The sequence below is a fragment of the Macrobrachium nipponense genome, chromosome 11, assembly GCF_015104395.2.
Source record: "Macrobrachium nipponense isolate FS-2020 chromosome 11, ASM1510439v2, whole genome shotgun sequence".
Taxonomy (NCBI): domain Eukaryota; kingdom Metazoa; phylum Arthropoda; class Malacostraca; order Decapoda; family Palaemonidae; genus Macrobrachium; species Macrobrachium nipponense.
Genome location: NC_061087.1, coordinates 52,236,560 through 52,254,723, shown reverse-complemented (window position 1 = coordinate 52,254,723; position 18,164 = coordinate 52,236,560). Strand labels below are relative to the sequence as shown.

Here is an 18,164-nt window from a genome sequence, read left to right as displayed (position 1 = left end):
GGAGGTTGCTGTTTTGGTTTCTGTCGGGTTGGTTGTGCTGGTGGTGTTGGTGTTCGAATCCCCATCAGTTCTGCTACTAATCTTGCTCCTGCATATGCCAAGTTATTTGTTTCTGTGATACTGGGGGTGTGTATTATGCCCATTATTATTACTTTTATTATTATTATTATTATTATTATTATTATTATTATTATTATTATTATTATTATTTTATTTTATTATTATTATTATTATTATTATAGACCCGAGGGCACTAGCAGGAAAAACAGTCCCAAAGGAAATAAGTGAGGAAAAAGACAATTAAAAGAAAATTAAAATATGCAGCATATAAAAAACACATTTTAAAATGTGCTTGAATGCTATGCACAAAAAAGTAAAATATCGTCTCGGGAAGAAAGTATTGCCGTACCAGCAATCTAAAGTTTCTGAAACTTCACAATAAATCCAAATTTCATAAGTATTTTGTCCATATTAAAATCTAAGGTGCGCCCCAAAGTTTCTGAGGTAAAAATGTTGAGAAACACTGCTCTATAGAATGGTTAAAGGAACAACGCGGCATGATAATTATTTGTTATTTGATGAATATCATCCTTACTCAGTGTAAGAAAATCGACAAATTATGTTGTGGTCATTTTAAAACAAATGAAGAATCTGGGCCCACATTCTTTGTTTTGGATACAGTCTTTTGAACCTACCGTAGGCATGTTATTTCCACCACGTCCATAATGATACTGAATGAATCACTTTTTGCATCAGCGCGGATTCCGCCTTGTGTGAACAGGGCCTTATAAACACTTGTATCTCGAACCGCGCGGATGCCGCGGACCGCGGCAGTTATCAAATCTTGCGGTTGTGTGTGAACACCTCTATGCTCTGCCATTGACTTTGCATCAGCGCGGATGCAACCTCCGTGTGCGAACTGTGAACGGGGTCTGACACCTCCTAACAAAAACCTGTAAGTGTATTAGTCATGCGATAGATGTTGGATTCTAATAGGAACGCTGGTTGACAAAGCTAGAGACGATATATATAGGTTTTTGTGCAATAGCCTTTTAACATTGAGAGCGCAAAACTATTATTATAGTAGGTGTTGGATGGTTCACTCGCAGGTAATAAATATATATATAATATATAAATATATATCATATATATAGATATATATATATATATACAATATTTGAAAATATCGATCGGTTGTGCAATGGGCCAATAAGTACTCATATAATAAACATTGAAGGTTGAAATTAAATGTCTTCCCTTCTTGGGTTAAGTTCAAGGATGGTCAGGCCTGCTACAGAACACGTAAAAGTGCCGTATCAATAACGATCAACAAGAAACACTAAAATCCCATGGATACCGACGGTATAGAAAAGTAGAATTAATTCATATATATGGTGACGTTAGCTCGGTGTCGAGAGTGAGCGGAGCGATCGAGTTGCGATTGTGACTTGCGACTCGCGACTGACAGACTACTGAGAGTGTTCGCCAATCGTCAGTCTGTCTTGTTTGTCAGAGAAGGACCGTCTAGCTGGAGTGACTGTGAGCGATTTCGAGGTTACGACCACGACTTCCTGTCAAGAGGAAGGACGTGAAGGAGGAACTGCAATTCAAGTTCTTGTTGTAAGTTAGAAAGTTACTTTATCTGGCAGTTAGCAAGGCTTACTGTTATTTCATTATTACTAATGTAGGCAAGTTCAAACTGTTAATAGCTATAGGCTAGTAGACTTCTCCTGACATTCAATTTGATCATGTTTTCCAAATGTAGACGGGACAGGTACTACTACTAGCTAGATGTCCTAAGGGTAGCTTACTACAACCAAGTGTTGAAAATTTAGTGACATTTCAAGTCCAGCAAGTCTGGGAAGTCAAAGTAATATAGGTAGGTAGTAGTACAGGTGCGAATGCTCAGAACAGTACCTAGGCTAGGTAGGTAGCTATACTAGTAACCGTAGAAGACGTAGTAGCTACCGCCGATCTCAATAAGGTAGCCTAACATGGCATGCTTTGAATTTGTAAGACACCTTTTCCGACGTAGGCTAGGCCTATCCCTGGCCCTGGCCTGCGCTTGGAATTAGGCCTAGTATTTTTCCCTAGGTAGTAGTATCTGTATCTATACTAGGTAGGTAGTAGGTATGTCTAAATGTTGCCTTGAACATTTCTGACTTCTGTTTCATCAGGAAATGACCTAGGGCTAGGCTACCTAGGTACTAACCAGTCGCACCTACCCAATGTACCTAACTTAACTTAGAATAGGGTATACTAGTAGGCTAGTATCAGGTGCTCACCCAAGTACGTAGTAGGTACTTGGGTAGGTAGTAGTTTAGCTACCTATTTTGTAAACATTCAGTACCTAACTTAGCCTACTTGGAAAGAGCTCTTACGGCTATACCTAAGTGTCAGGCATTCTTCTTGTGTTTTGCACTCTAGCCACAAGCCCAACTGCCCCTATGTGGTGTGATCCACCTTTGAGCAGATTAGGAGGATGGGGTCCCCTTTCAGTTAGGGTAAAACATCACAGCAGGCCAAACAGGCCACCTACATTCAACGCTTCCCACCCTCCGAAAAAGTACATTATAACGCGTCCTGACACCGGAGATGGGCATCAGTCGCGACTTGTTGTTGGTGAGAAACGGAGCTAAAGACCTCTACTCTCCTTTCGAAGTAAGTATTTTCTCCAAACTTAGAAATTAAGGCCAAATTTTAAGTTGTTCCGATACGTAATACAAACCATCGGTCCTTTAACAATAGGAAGTAGCTAGCGGCAGCTGGAACGTCGTAAGCTTCGAACAAGGGGAGAACGGTAGTTAACTGCTTGTCCGACAGTCGCGCGACTGGGAGGTAAACAAAACACTTTTGCTTTCGGCCGCGGGTGTGAAGGACGTGTTCGTCATCGCTCTCTGCCCGCTTCATCGTCGTATGCTTTGTTTATATTGTGTTTTCTACTAATGGTTTGTTTGACTTGAAAATGAAACTGTAAGTACACTGTTTTCATTTTCATTACTTAATTATGAACCAACATGGAGCTATCGCCGTAGATGCGGCGATTTCCTCTCTTTTCATGAATTGAACCCTTGAATTATGTCTCGGTGCCGAGGGCGGGCGCGCTCGCGCCGAGTCATGTATTTTGGGCGAAAGTGTGTAATTGAAAAATGTAAGTACTTTTTTCATTATATTTTTGCCCTGTGCGTTCGTTACCGAGAGCGTGATTGCGCTCGGCACGAGCCTTTTATTTGGTATGATAAAATGCAATGAAAGTGGAGTCGCAATTGCAGTATTCTTTTCATTTTCATTTATTTGCATAAAATTTAATTTGGATCAATTTTCGCGATTATTTTCTGTGAAAGTGAAAACGCAAGTGCAGTATTCTGTTTCATTTTCATATATATTTTATGATAGCATCATATTATTTGGATCAAGTTTCCGCTCTTACCCGGGAATTGATCTTTTTCCCTTTAAGTTCTATGAAGTGAATCGCAAGGGCAGTATTCTGTTTCATTTTTGTTTCATATTACTTTTCACTGCTGTGCGGGGTAGGGGAAGCGAAGGTCTGCCAGGAAGTCGTCAGAAAGCTCTCCCGCAACTCCCTTGGTATCCGATTCTTCGTCTTCCTTCCTGCCCCCGCTCAGCTTCCTCGTTGTATTTTGTATTTGGGGTCTTCCTTGCGTTCGGGGTGGGGCATGCCTTCCCCCCGTGCGTGAGGGAACCCCTCTTACTAATCTATCTATGCTACCGCAGGTGCTACATCCGTCAGGCAGACGACCTTGGACAGGTATGGACCACCGCGGCGGCAGGGCGTGCTTAGCATCCACGGGCTGCTGCAGCGTCTAGCGAGGTCTGGGGCGGTCTCCACTACTACCACGGCCGCTTATGCTGCTCCCCCCCCACCTGATCTACACTCCCCATGCTGTGTCGGTGACGCCGTCTGCCGCTACTAGGGCCGCCACCGTACCGAGGGGGGGTTGCCGCCGCCGCCTGTTTTCTTCGTGTTGCCTGCCCCAGACTTCCACTGTCCCAGCAGCTCGCCCCTGGACCGGCCGCCAGTACCCAGGTTCCGCTGGCTGCCGATGATTCTACGAGGCGATCGCTGGGCCTGCCGTACCTGCCGCTGATGTGATTCCCGCTGTTGGCTTGGCTGTCCCTTCTGGGTCTACCGCTGCCGCTGTTCCTGCCGCTCCTGAGCTGGTTGCTGTTCCTGTCGCTCCTGGTTCCTGAGCCTGCCCATGCTGGTCCTGCCCACGGTGTGTCTTCCCCAGTCCCAGGTCCTTCCGGACAGGTGCAGTCGGGCCGTGTTGCTTCGGCAATAGCCCCGGCTCCGGCCTGGATGGAGGACCTGACGACTGTCCTGCGTGAGCTGACGAGGAAGAGGAAGCTGTCATCTTTGTCTTCATCGTCTGCTGCTGCCTCTTCCCCTTCGACTTCTAAGGCCCATAAGCCGAAGAAGAAGAAGGCTGCCTTCCCCCTAAGAAGTCTCCTTCGGGAACTTCTAAGGGCCCGTCCCACCCCGGTGGGACGGGGGTTCCTTCTGCTGGTCCTCCTGCTCCTTCTGGGAGCGGGGTGGCCCCGTCTCCCGGCTTCCGTAAGGAAGAGATAGACGGGACCAGAGGAGTATCGGTTAGCTCTGGTACTTCCTCGCCTGGTGCTAGCGGCGATGCCGCTACGCCAGGTTCCGGCTCGGTCTCTCATTCGCGAGAGATCCCGAGTGTACGTTCTCCCTCGGGAGACCGTGCAGCCAAGTTTCGGCGCCAAGACGCGGCACGGAGCAGAAGGCTGGTGAGAGCCGCTCAGGTGACTCTCGCCAGGCCAGCGGCCGCTCTTGCAGCGACCAGCTGGTAACCCGGGTTTTCCCCCCTAAGAAGGCTCCTTCGGGACCTTCTAAGGGCCCGTCTCGCTCCGGCGATTCGGGGAGCTCTTCTGCTGGTCCTCCTGCTCCCTCGGGAACAGGGCCCGTCTCTTCTTCTACCAAGGAGAAGAAGACGGGGACCAGAGGAGTACCAGCTTCGGCTGGCACTTCCTCGCCTGGTTCTAGCGGTTCTGCCACTAAACCTGGATCCGCCTCGGCTTCTCGTTCGCGAGAAGTACCGAGTGGACGGTCTCCCGCGGGAGACCGTCCAGCCAAAGTCTTGGACGCCGAGCTCGCTCGCCGTCAAGGGACCGAAGCGCGGAGCCAAGACTGGCGAGAGTTTGTGCAGACGACTCTCCGCCAGGCCAGCGGACGCTCTCGCAGCGACCAGCCGGCTGTTCGGGCTGACGTGACGGTCTCCGACCGGCTACGCGCTGAGGCGAGGAAGGGGTCCCCGGCTCGACGCGCCGAGAGGACGCTCACCGGTCTCACCGCGACAGCGAGCCTAGCAGGTCACCTGACCGCCGCTCCCACAGGGACCGGGCGGATAGGGGGACCAGCAGCAGCTCCTCTGCACACGAGATCGGGGCCGCTGTTCTCGGTCCAGCCGTTTCCCTGGGAAACGGCTCGACTAGGCCTGCAAAGTGGCGATCGCCTGCAGCCCTCCAAGCCCGCTGGTTCTGCCAGCGAGCGAAAGAGGAGCGTCATGTCTTCCTCTCCCGTGCCTGCAACTTCCTTGGTTTGCACCAGGAAGAGCGAGGCACAGCGGGGTGATCGTGAGGGGCATACCCCGCACGATCCCGTCACGACGCCGTAAGTACCAGGTACGATCTACGGACCGACTAGGACGTACGCGCAAGTGGCAGGAGGAATCCGAGAGGGGTCTATCGCAGTTCCTCCTCCTTAAGGGGGAGGTTCCCGGAATGCTCTTGTTCGAGGGGCTTGACGGTCCTACTTTGCAAGATGCTATGACTTCTGAGATCCAGAGGAACTTTGTCGAGGTTATGGCGCTGATTCGTCAGCGCAACGACCTCGGGGAAGGATTGCCGCTCCCACCAGCAGAGCCCATGTCTCTGCTCGAGTCGTTTTGGGGCCAGAGAGGGAACCCAAACCGACGGTGGGTCTGCCGCGATCGGAGCTTGCCGATTCTGTCTTGAACCAGAGTCTCTCGTCTCCGACAAGAAGGCTCTCTCAGTTCTGGCCGGTCGATCAAGCTACTTCCACCTCTCTACTGCCGACCAGCGGCTCCTCTAGTTTCTGCGACAGCGGCGTTTCTACGTGTCTTCGGACACTGTATTTAAATACTCCTTCAGTCCTCCTGAGAGGTTTCGACCTCGACGAGGACTGGAATGAGTCGGAGGACGTTATAGGCTCTCTCCTGTCAGGTGTCGATCAGCCCCACCCAGACGACGTTCACAGTGGCGGCAGACCCTTACCTACAGTGAGAGTTCGTAACCCTCCTCGGGAAAACGTTTTCTCCTGACGATACGTTTTCCCAGACTCTGAGAGGCCATCGCCGCAAGGCGATGGCTGCTCCTACTCTTCTCCAACAGCTAGTTCCACTGGGAAGGCGAGCGAGTATCCAATTCCTCCCCCATTCCCTCTCTCCTTACGGCTACGAGGGAAAGGGGAGGGATCCTACAGAGATTCCTCTGTAGGATCCCACGTTGGGGACTGCGCTACCGGGGGGACCTTCGGGTCCTACCTGACGTAAGCCCCGGTCGTTGAGGAGGGATCCTGCCCCATTCTCGATTTCTACGGGAATCGAGAGGACCACCAGCCGATATCGTTTGACGAATTCGGTGGGGGTTTCACAGACTGCTTAGAATTCTACGGAATTTCTAGCGCATTCAGAGTGTTCGAGTTTTTTACGATCTCCAAACACTTAGGCGAGACCACGGTCCAAAGTGAGCGAGACGAGAATCCCCAATATGTTACACGTTAAATCGGGAACCTCGCCTATGCTCGAGTTCCTGGAATTTCTAGCATTGGGAAGAAGACTGCTGCTGAAAGAAGACTATCTCACAGTAGGCGACAACCTGGAATAGAGAAGAACGGACGGGAATATCCAGTTTGGCTTGAACTATCGTCTTAGTATTCTGTTCACCATTGAAGCTTTCCTTCGAGGAAGACTTCTCCTTCACTCTCTTTGATAGAGATCGAAGGTGGTCGATCTCCAATCCTTATTTTCATACAATGAACTTACCTGTCAGATATATACTTAGCTAAGACTCCGTCGTCCCCGACAGAAATTCAAATTTCGCGCCACTCGCTACCGGTAGGTCAGGTGATCTACCTGCCTGCCCTGGGCGGGCAGACTAGGAACCATTCCCGTTTTCTATCATATTTTCTCTGTCGCCGGTGGTATCAACATTGTTGTTACTACCTCCTGACTGGAATTCGCTTTTCAAGACTTTTTTGATCATCTATATTGTATTTCTTGGTGACGTACTGGATCGTTGTTTTGGCATTCGCTACTGTGGACTGGATTTGGACTTGCTTTTGATTTTTCTGATAGAATGTCTGATTCAAGTGTTAGTGTGAGAGTGTGTGTGAATGTAGGCTGCAAGGTGAGGATACCGAAGGCTTCGGTTGATCCTCACACTGTATGTCGTAAGTGTAGGGGGTTTGACTGTTCTTTAGTTAACACCTGTATTGAGTGTGAAAAGTTGAATGCTAATGAATGGAAGACTCTAAACTTCTTACTTGAAGAATTTAGTTTAGAGGGTGGATAGAATTAGACGGGCTGCACAAAAGAGTGTGAGTACAAGGCCTATTGAGCCTTTTTCTGAGTCTAACTCTCCTATTATTAATGATTTTGATTCTCCCTATGTATCTGAACCCTCACAGGCTTTGCATTCGGATTCGGCTTCTGAAATCGCCAATCTGAAGGCTACTCTTCGTAAAATGAAGACAAAAATGGCGGCCATGCAAGGTAAGGGAAGTGATAGTGAATTACTTAGTGAAGTGAGTGTTCCCAGTGTTGTGGAGGGGGCGTCTGACCGTCCCTGCGATGCTCCCAGGCCTAGACCTCTTCCAAACTCACATACCCAGAGGAGAAGGAAAGTCGAAAGTCGTACGGAGGTTGTGGGGAATCCCCAACGGTCAGGCGTCCCTTCAGCAGGTTCTGTTTCGCTACAGTCTGCTCAGGACCACTTTAATAGAAGCGTCCTACGAGATTGTTTCTCATCGTCCGGTTCTCCTTCACCTAAACGAGGGTGGAAGGACTCGGATCTTTCTAGGCCACTGAAAAGGCACTGGAAAGAACGCGCGTTTTGACTCGAGCCCGGAGCGCTTCTCAGAGGAAGCCCCCTCTCTATCAAGAAGGCTAAGCTGGTCTCGACGCCTCCTCGATCGGTAGTTGAGGATCGCACTCCTTCGAGTTCTCCTGCTTCTTCTATTGAAGAGGACACTGGTGTGGCTTCCAAGAGGATTTTGCTAGCAGTACAAGAGCAGTTAGCCTCTTTGGTTGGAGTTCTTTCGAGGGATCCCCTCGCAAGAAGGACGCTAGACTTTCCTATTTAAGAAGTCTCGTCTTCTTTCGCCTGCCAGACGTGAAGCGTCCTCCAGGCATGAAGAGCCTTACAAGCGTGAGACGTCTTCCAGGCGCGAAGATTCTTTCAAGCGTCAGGAGCTATCCGAGCGAGTTTGCTCTAGATAAGGATACGCTCAGGCGCGAGGCTCCAGCCAGGCGCGATGGAATCAGCCAGCCGCGAGGCCCAGCCGCGAGGATTCAGGCCAAGCGCGAGGCGCCAGCCAGGTGCGAGGTAGTCAGCCAAGCGCGAGACTCCTAAGCCAGCGCGAGGGAGTCCAGCTATGCGTGAGGTCGCCAGACAAGCGCGAGGCGTCAGCCAGGCGCGAAGATGCCAGCCAAGCAACAAGCTCCAGCCAAGCGAGAAGCGCCAGCCTAGCGCGAGGCGCCAGACAAGCGTGAGGCGCCAGACAAGCGCGAGGCGCCAGCCAAGCGCAAAGAGCTTTCCAGGCGTGAGAAGTCAAGCAGACGCGAGACTACTAGTAGACTTGAGAGAGAATCTGTTCACTCTATGAGTCCCTCTCCTAGTAGGAGTTTGTCGCAGTAGAGAGAGAACTTAGTGAAGATCCTCTCGTTTTTCAAGCCGATTTCTCCGCACGGTGTGGAAGTAGATTCGGAAGACGAGGTTTAACGGTATAGAAGGCTTCTCTAACTATAGAGTTCTGACGGACCTTCTTTTGCAGGAGTATGGAGATTCGTTTGACTCCTGCGGCTCCTCCTTCGCCTCGATCACTGTGTTTTCGAGTGCGATTGTACCGAAGTCTTCGTCGGTGTTGAAGATGGAGACTACGATCTCTATGAAGAGAGCTCTACAGTCTCTTGACAAATGGATGTTGTCGAAGAAGGATCTGGGCAGAACCAACCTTCTGTATGCCTCCAGCCATACTTTCTGGTAAAAGAGGTTTCTGGTACCGAACTGGGGAGAACATGGGCCTTTCTCTCCCAGGGGCTGGCGGCTGAAGCGGACTTTTCAACCTTGGTTGATTCATCGCGGAGACACGCTTTGAATGGAGCTCGTGTGACTTGGGCGATTTCTGAGACTGATCATCTCCTCAAGGGCCTCTTCCATATTTTGGAAGTGTTTAATTTCCTAAGACTGGTCCCTTGGGGTGATGTCTAAGAGGCTCATGACTCGGAAGGTCTAGACCCCGAAGTCATTCTTAGTATTCTGTCATGTATTGATAAGGCAGTTACAAGACGGATCGGAGAAGTCTCCTCTCTCTTTGGAGCGGTACTCCTTAAGAAGAGGAGTATTTTTAGTGCCTTCTTAACCAAGGCAGTTTCTCCCTCACAGAGAGCAGCCCTGGTTTTCGCTCCCATGTCAGACTTCTTGTTTCCTTCTCAGTTAGTGAAGGACATTTCTCGCTCACATGACTGAGAAGCGACAGGATCTTCTCCTTCACCACTGCAAGGAAGAAGAGACCCTAGTTGCGGTTGACAGAAAGGACCGGACTTCTCCCTACGGTTCAGCCCTTTTGAGGAGGCCCTCCCTCCAGAGCTCCCTCTAAGAGAAGAGGTCCTGAGAGGAGAGGTAAAGCTTCTTCCTGTCCCTTTAAGAAAGGGAAGTGAGACAGACAACCTCCAAACACCAGTGGGTGCCAGGCTTACTCGAATTTGCAGAACGCCTGGACATTCATAAACTCGACGCCTCTTCGATGTCCATAATCAGGAAGGGTGATATCTTATCCCCTTCCAGGACAGTCCTTCCCTAACGACTATTCCGCGGGAACTGTCAGCCAGATACAGGACCCTGTACTGAGGATACTCTTCGTCTGATGGTGAATCAAATGTGGGACAAATGAGCTATAGAATTAGTTCTGGAGCAAAACTCTCCGGGGTTTTACAATCGGCTTTTTCTGGTTGCGAAAGCCTCGGGGGCTGGAGACCAGTACTAGATGTCAGCGCTCTGAACAAGTTCGTTCTAAAGGAGAAGTTCTCTATGGAGACTTCGGCCTCGGTCCTTGCGGCTTTACGTCAAGGAGATTGGAGGGTGTCGCTGGATCTCCAGGACGCTTATTTTCATGTCCCGATTCACCCTTCTTCGAAGAAGTACCTCCGTTTCATGACTGGGGGAAGGATCTTTCAGTTCAGGGCCTTGTGTTTCGGCCTGTCCACAGCTCCTCAGGTCTTCACAAACCTGATGAAGAATGTGGCGAGGTTTCTTCACCTCAAAGGCGTCAACATCTCTCTATATCTGGACGATTGGCTCATCAGGGCCAGAACAGAGAGACAGTGTTTGGAGGACCTTTCTTTGACCCTAGACTGATAAAGGCGTTGGGACTACTCTGTGAACCTCCGAGAAGGTCACAACTGATCCCCAGACAGAACTTGGTCTATCTGGGGATTCAGATGGATTCTCGGGGTTTTCGAGTATTTCCTTCGCGAGAAGAATTCGTGAGAGGCTTGGAGAAAGTCTCTCTCTTCTTAAGGGAAAGAACGAACTTCGGCGAGGGAATGGTTAAGCCTTCTAGGGACCCTTTCCTCGCTCGAACAGTTCTTTCCTCTAGGAAGACTGCATCTTCATCCTCTTCAGTTTTTCCTAAGGAGATCATGGAATTGGAAGACGGGACTTCTCTCCGACAGTTTTCTCCTTCCAATGGAGATAAAACCACACCTGCAATGGTGGTTGTCCCCTCTAAAAGAGAACAAGGGAATTTGTTCCGACACGGCATACAAACCTTCGGTCCTTTTACAATAGGAAGGTACTAGCGGCAGCTGGATAGGTCGTAAGCTTTCGAACAGGGGTTCGGTAGTTAACTGCTTGTCCGACAGGCGGCGCGCGCGACTGGGAGGTAAACAAATCACTTTTGCTTTCGGCCTCACAGCGAGTGGACGTGTGTGTTCGACGCTCTCTGCCCGCTTCTCGTCGTTTGCTTTCTTTGAGTATTTGGTTGTGTTTGTGTATGAATCATAATTGTAAGTACAATCATTTCCTCTTTTTTTCATCCATTGTGAATTATATTATTGATCAATCATGGAATCTCCACGCCTCGCTACCCCCCGGAGATTGTGCCCGGGTACCGAAGGGCGTAAATGCGGAAAGTTCCGCTCCTTCCCTGAAATTGATCCACATATCTTGTGCGCTCGGTGTCGGGGGCGCGAGTGCACCCGAGCCGAGCCTGTGAAGTGTGTTTGTAATTGGTCGGAGGCGCAGTGGGGCTTGTACGAAGGTAGGAAGAAGCGAAGGCCTGCAAAGGAGTCGTCGGAAAGCTCTCCCGCGACTCCTTTGGTTACGGAACACTTCGTCTTCTTTCCTGCCGCCGCCTAACTCCCACGTTTGGCGCCTTCCCCTTCGGGGGGGGTTTCTAGGTCCTTCTCCTCACCCGACCTGTCGAGTGTGGAGGAGGGCGCTAGATACCCCGATGTCGAGTTGTACTCTGGGTCCTCTATCCGTTCGTCTTCGCGCGAGCGGGTAGAGGATCCTGCTAATCACCCGACCTTTGCTTCCTCAGGTGCGGTTGCCTGCGAAGGACGACCTCGGACAGGTGTGGGCATCGTTGGGTCTGCAGGGCGTGCCGAGTGTCCAGGGGCTGCTCTACCATCTCGCTGGCTCTGTGGCGGTCACGCATGCTACGGTAACGACCACCACCACGACCCTTTCAACACCTGGCTATGCTTCACCTCCTCACCTGGTGTACACCCCGCCCGGGGCCTCTGTCACACCAACTACATCGGTGCAGGGGCCAGTCGCCGTACCACGGGGGAGTGTGATGCCGCCGCCTGGGTTTGCCGTGCTGCCGCGAGTGACTTCGTTATGCCCGGAAGAGCTCGCCCCTGGACCTCCCACCTGTACCTAGGATGTCGTGCCGCTGGTCCGTCCACCTGGACCGCCTGTACAGCCTGCCGTACCTGCCGTACCTGCCCAGCCGCTGTTCACGGACGTGACGTTGCCACCACTGCTGCCGTTCCTGTACCTGCTCCTGCCGTTTCCACTGCTGTTCCTGTGATGCCTGCACCTGCTGACGTTGTTCCTGTTCGTGGCGCCGCTGCTCCCGATGCCGATCTGTTCGGGACAGGTGCGTCCGGGCCCTGTTGCTTCGGCAACAGCAGCCCCGGCTCCGCCCTGGATGACAGATCTGACATCGGTCCTGAGGAGGTTGACGAAGAAGAAGAAGAAGAGGAGGAAGGTGTCGTCGTCGTCTTCATCGTCTTCTTCGTCGTCGTCGTCGTCTGCCGCCTCTTCCCCTTCTTCTTCTAAGGCTCCCCGCCTAAGAAGAAGAAGGTCGCCTCCCCCCCCCTAAGAAGTCTCCTTCGGGAGCTTCTAAGGGCCCGTCTCGCTCCGGTGAGACGGGGGGTTCTTCCGCTGTCCCCCACCCTGCTCCTTCGGGGGCAGGACCCGTCCTTCCTTCTTCCGCAAGGGAAATTAAGACTAACGGGGACCGAGGAGTGCCGGCTAACCACCACCGGCACTTCTTCCTCACCTGCTGTTAGTGGTTTCGACCACGGCAGCAGGGTCCGTCTCGGCCTCTCGTTCGCGAGAGGTACCGAGTGTACGGTCGCCTACCAGCGACCGTGCAGCTAGGAACCAGACCTCTGAGCCAGCTCAGCGTCAGGTTCACGGCACGGAGCGGAAGACTGGTGACAGTCGTTCACGTGATTCTCACCAGACCAGCTCTCGCTCTCGCGGCGAGCAGCTGGCTACCCGGGCGGACGTGACGGTCCACGACCGGCCACGGGCTGAGGCTGAAGAGGTCCCCCCGTTCGCCGGCGCCAGCGACGTGACGCTGTGAGGATACGCACCGGTCTCACCGTGACAGTGGAGCTCGCCGGTCGCCTGACCGTCACTCTCACAGAGAGCGATCGGGTACGGCGACCGGCACCAGCTCCTCTGACACACGAGACCGGCCCGCTGTTCTCGGTCCAGCCGTTCTCCACAGCGAGACGGCTCGACTAGGCCTGCAGCTCGATCGCCACCGCGGGTTGACGATCGCCTGCAGTCTTCCAAGCCCGCTGGTTTCTGCCAGCGAGCGAGGAGGGAGCGTTAGGTCTGCCTCTCCCATACCTTCAACCTCCTCGGGTTACACCGGGAGGGGCGAGGTATTGAGGAGTGATCGTGAGGGTGTGCGCCCCTCAGGATCCCATCACGACGTCCTACGTACCAGGCACGGTTCTCGGACCGGCCAGGTCGTATGCACAAGTGGCTGGAGGAGACCGAGAGGGGTGGTCTGTCGCTGTTCCCCCCTCGAGGGGGGAGGGGTCTCGGGAGATTGCTCTGTTCGAGAGCTGGATGGTCCTACTCCGCAGGACGCAGTAACTCCTGAGATCCAGAGGAACTTTGCCGAGGTAATTGTGCTGATTCGTCAGCACAACGACCTCGGGGAAGGATCGCCGCTCCCCCATCCGAGCCCACGTCCCGGCTCGAGTCGTTCTGGGGCCCGAAGAGGGAACCCAGACCGACGGTGGGTTTGCCGCGTTCCGAGCTTGCCGACTCAGTGCTGGACCAGGTAGAATCTCTTGTCTCCGGGCAACAAGACGGTTTCTCTCAAGTCTGGCAGGTCGAGCAAGCTGCTTCCACCTCCTCTGCTGCGACAGCGGCGTTTTTACGTGCCATCTGAGGACCCGATGCCGCCCAAACAGGTGAACCCGGAGTTAGCCAGGCTGACTCCGGGTGTCTCTGCAGCAGCTCCTGTCCGAGAACTATGGTTCTCGCAGCAAGAGGCACTCGGCCTGGAATCGCTGCCATGGCAGCTTTCCAGGCCGTCTCCTGGTTAGATCTGTGGTCCCATCACAGTATCTAAGTCGCAGCCAACTCCGGGGGAATTTCTCCCGAAGATGACTCGGCCTTTAGGAGACTTTGCCAGTCTGGGGAAGAGACATCTCCTTCCTTGCCCACCAGACGGTGAACCTGTGGGCCAACCTGGTTCTCCGACGCAGGGACGCTGTCCTTACTCGGGTTTCCAGGGCGGCTGGGCGTGAAGCGGCATTGGGACTACGCAACGGACCTTTACGGAGTTCCACGTCTCTTTTCCCCAGGAGAGATGGTGGACGCTGCGGTGGACAGACGGCGCACTGACGACAGTGACGTCTGGTTCACCAGGCAGTCTCGAAGGCTTCTGGGCAGCCTCGGACTGCGGCCAAGCCAAAGAGCTCGGCTAGCGCTTCCTCGGTGGCTAAGACGGTGAGTCGCGTCGAAGCCCCGGGGAAAGACTCTGTCTTCTTCGACTTCTACAAAGGGGGAGGGGCCGTAACCAGCCCTCCTCCCAGCCCTCCTTCTCCCGAGGAGGCTCTGGGAAGAACGTCGAGAAAGGGGGGAAACGCTAGGGACGGCGTTCCCCTCACCTGCTGCCGGAAGTGGGGGGGTGCCTGGCCAGCCATTGGGCAACTTGGCAGCGCTACGGCGCCGAGACCTGGAGTTGTAGATGTCCTCTCGGGAGGGATATCTATTACCCTTCGAATCTCGGCCACCCCTCACCTCCAACCCGGTCCAACAGCAGTCGTACGTGTCCAGGGTCATCGAAGGACGTAGCATTGAGACAGGAGATCAAGACCATGCTGAGCAAGAGAGCTGTAGAAATCGTCACGGATCAGTCACCGGGCTTTTACAGTCGACTCTTCCTGGTGGAAAAGTCTACGGGAGGCTGGCGCCCGGTGATAGATCTCTCTCCTCTGAACCGCGGTTTTGTTCGCCAGACCCGGTTCACGATGGAGACGGCACGTTCCGTGCTCGACTCCATCAGGGAGAACGATTTCATGCTTTCAGTGGACTTGAAGGATGCGTATTTCCAAATACCCATTCATCAGTCCTCCAGAAAGTACCTCCGCTTCATCCTCGATGGGACGGTGTACCAGTTCAGGGCACTTTGCTTCGGTCTCTCAACCGCCCCACAGGTGTTCACGCGAGTGTTCACTCTGGTGTCTGCTTGGGCCCATTCGCACGGGATACGTCTGATGAGGTATCTCGACGATTGGTTAGTCCTGGCGAGCTCCGCTCGCAGTTGCTACAGGACAGGGATCGACTGCTCGAGTTCTGTCGCGATCTGGGGATCGTTGTGAACTTCGAAAAGTCCGATCTCGAGCCCAAGCAGAGGATGAAGTACCTGGGTATGCTGATCGACACGGTAGCAGGGCGAGTCTTCCCCGCAGACTCGCGGATCAGCAGATTCAGGGAGGCAGCCAACCAGTTTCCTGTCTCGGACAGGAACAGGTAGCTCAGCGATGGCAAGTCGTGATCGGACACCTGTCGTCACTCGAGAAGTTAGTCCCTCACGGGAGTCTTCACCTGCGGTCTCTCCAGTGGAGACTAAAGGAGAGTTGGTCACAGGTGACGGATCCCCCAACCAAGCTTTCCAGTGTCACTGACACCGGAGGTGAGGCAGGACCTAGCCTGGTGGCTGGACGACAGGAACCTCTTAAGAGGAGTGCCTCTGCGCACTCCCCCCCCCGGACATGCAGCTGTTCTCAGACGCACGACCGAGGGATGGGGCGCACACCTGGAGGAGTTGCTGACTTCAGGAGTGGGTGGGACGAGAACGACAAGCACCTTCACATCAATGTACTGGAACTCAAGGCAGCGTTCCTCGCTCTCCAAGAGTTCCAGGACCGCTTGATGGGACACTCAGTGGTGTTGATGTGCGACAACACCACGGTAGTGGCCTACGTCAACAAACAGGGGGGCCTAGTGTCTCTCCCCGTTGTACCAGTTGACTCGGCAGGTGCACGAGTGGGCGAGGCACACTCAATAGAGCTGTCGGCACGCCTACATTCCAGGGAAGAGGAATGTAGTAGCAGACACGCTCAGCCGTCGGGATCAGGTGATAGGACCGAGTGGTCTCTACACCAGGACGTGGCGGAAAGGCTCTTCGACCTGTGGGGGCGACCAGTCGTGGATCTGTTCGCCACCCGGCACAACAGAAAGCTTCAGGTTTTCTTCTCAGCCGTGCCGGACCATGGGCAGCTGCAGAGGACGCTCTTCAACACCCGTGGGACAACCTCTTCGTCTATGCCTTTCCCCCTTGTTCAGCCTGATCGCAAGGTGATCAGTAGAGCACTGGTCACCCCGAACCTCAGGATGATCCTGGTGGCTCCCAATGGCCACAGGCCATTTGGTATCCGGACCTGCTGGCTCTTCTCGCAGGAGAACCGAGAGAGATTCCCCCTTGGCACAACCTTCTCTGCCCAGCCACACGTCGAGCGGCTACCACCGAGCAGTCCCAGTCCCTACGACTTAACGGCTGGCTGTTATCCACCATCTCTTGCGAAGAGAGGCTTTTCTCGTAGCGCAGCAACAGAGATGGCTGGAAACGTCCGTCAGTCCTCTGCAGCTGTGTACCAGGGGAAGTGGCCGTCTTCTGTGGTTGGTGTCGTAGACGGGGTCTATCTCCTCTCAGAGCCACTCTTCAGCAGGTAGCGGATTTCCTCGTTTTTCTTCGCCGAGAGAAGCTCCTCTCAGTACCACAGTTAAAGGATATAGAGCAGCACTGGCGCTCGTCCTAAAACTGAGGGGACTGGACATCTCGAGGAGCTTCGAAAGGTCTTGCCCACCCAGGGAACTCAGGCCCCCTGCGTGGGATGTGACTCTCGTCCTTAGGAGTTTGTTTGACTCGAACGCCGTTCGAGCCACTCCGAGAGTCGTCAGACAGGGATCTGACCCTCAAGACCCTCTCTTGCTGGCCCTGGCATCGGCGAAGAGAGTAGGGGCAAACTTCATGTCTTTCCTATGATGTACGACACTCCAGGGGATGTGGGGATCTGTGCGCTCGATTCGTCCCGCCCGAACTTCGTTGCGAAGACTCAGAAACCGCGGTCCCTGACGACAGGTTCGAGTCCTTCACGATTCCCTCCCTAATGGACTTCACGATAATGATGCGGATGAGATGCTGCTATCTGAAGAAAAACTCGACACCTCAGGCCTGAGTGTCGACGCCTCTTCGTTAGCACCGGGGTAACCAAGAAAGAAGTATCCAAGAACACTCTTTTCATTCTGGCTGCGTGAGGTCATCAGGAGGGCGTATGAGGCTGATGGTAGTGACGACATCCGTACGTCCCGTCCGAGAGCTCACGAAGTCAGAAGTATTGGCCCCTCATTGGCGTTTCGTAAGAACTTCTCCGTGGCGCAGGTCCTGAAGGCAGGGGTCTGGTCTAACCAGACTACCTTTACTCCTTCTACCTTCGGGATATTGCCCACAGGTCCTTGGGATACCTTTTCCTTGGGACCCGTGGTGGCTGCTCAACAAGTTGTGTAGCTAACCCAGACCCTCGCAGGCTGAAACAGCATCGAGTCCTGGTGTGACTGTGTGGATGGATGTGTGAGTGAGTGAGTGACTGGCTCCCTCTTTCCCATCTTTTTCCTCCTCCTCTACCTGTGGGCAGAGGGCCACGGTCGTCACTACGCTGGATTGAGGACGAGATGCAGGTGAGCTACATGACAGAGCCCCATCCTATCCCTTTCACTAGGGATAGGAGCAGAATATCCACCACTTCCTCCTACAAGGGGGGGGAAGTGGATGCCTACAAGAGTCAAAACCCATGACTTTATATTTGCTCCTGTACAGGAACAAGTTCTTACATTGCTGGTACGAAGAGATACGCTTGCCTCTCTCTTAGTACTCGGTCCAGAGGTCTGACCATTGATCCTGCGGTGCACACCCCGATCAATCGGACAGAGGCTTGGATCCCTCCCTGCTCTTACGACCAGGGAGACTTCCAAGGTTGGGCGAACACCAGTCTGTTTCACAAAAGACTCAGATTCCTCCACCAAGAAGTGAGTCTTCCTATTGTAAAAGGAACGAAGGTTTGTATGTCCATGTCGGAACAAATGACAATTTGTCCAAAATTGCATTTTTCCTAACTATA

At 53.0% G+C, this 18,164-nt stretch overlaps 1 protein-coding gene across 3 annotated transcripts in view; it reads left to right on the top strand.

The window, feature by feature from the left end:
* The first annotated feature begins 830 nt into the window (after positions 1-830).
* The window catches only part of LOC135205859 (uncharacterized), a 383,300-nt gene continuing 365,966 nt past the window's right edge, over positions 831-18,164 (top strand). Inside the window, exons 1-2 of one of the 3 annotated variants that reach the window (XM_064237113.1) lie at positions 831-955; positions 1,272-1,620. The gene's annotated coding sequence lies outside the window, so the exon portion shown is untranslated. Of the gene's footprint in view, positions 956-1,271; positions 1,621-1,757; positions 1,880-18,164 lie in introns of those variants that run through there. The other 2 variants (XM_064237115.1, XM_064237114.1) reach the window with 2 other exon arrangements.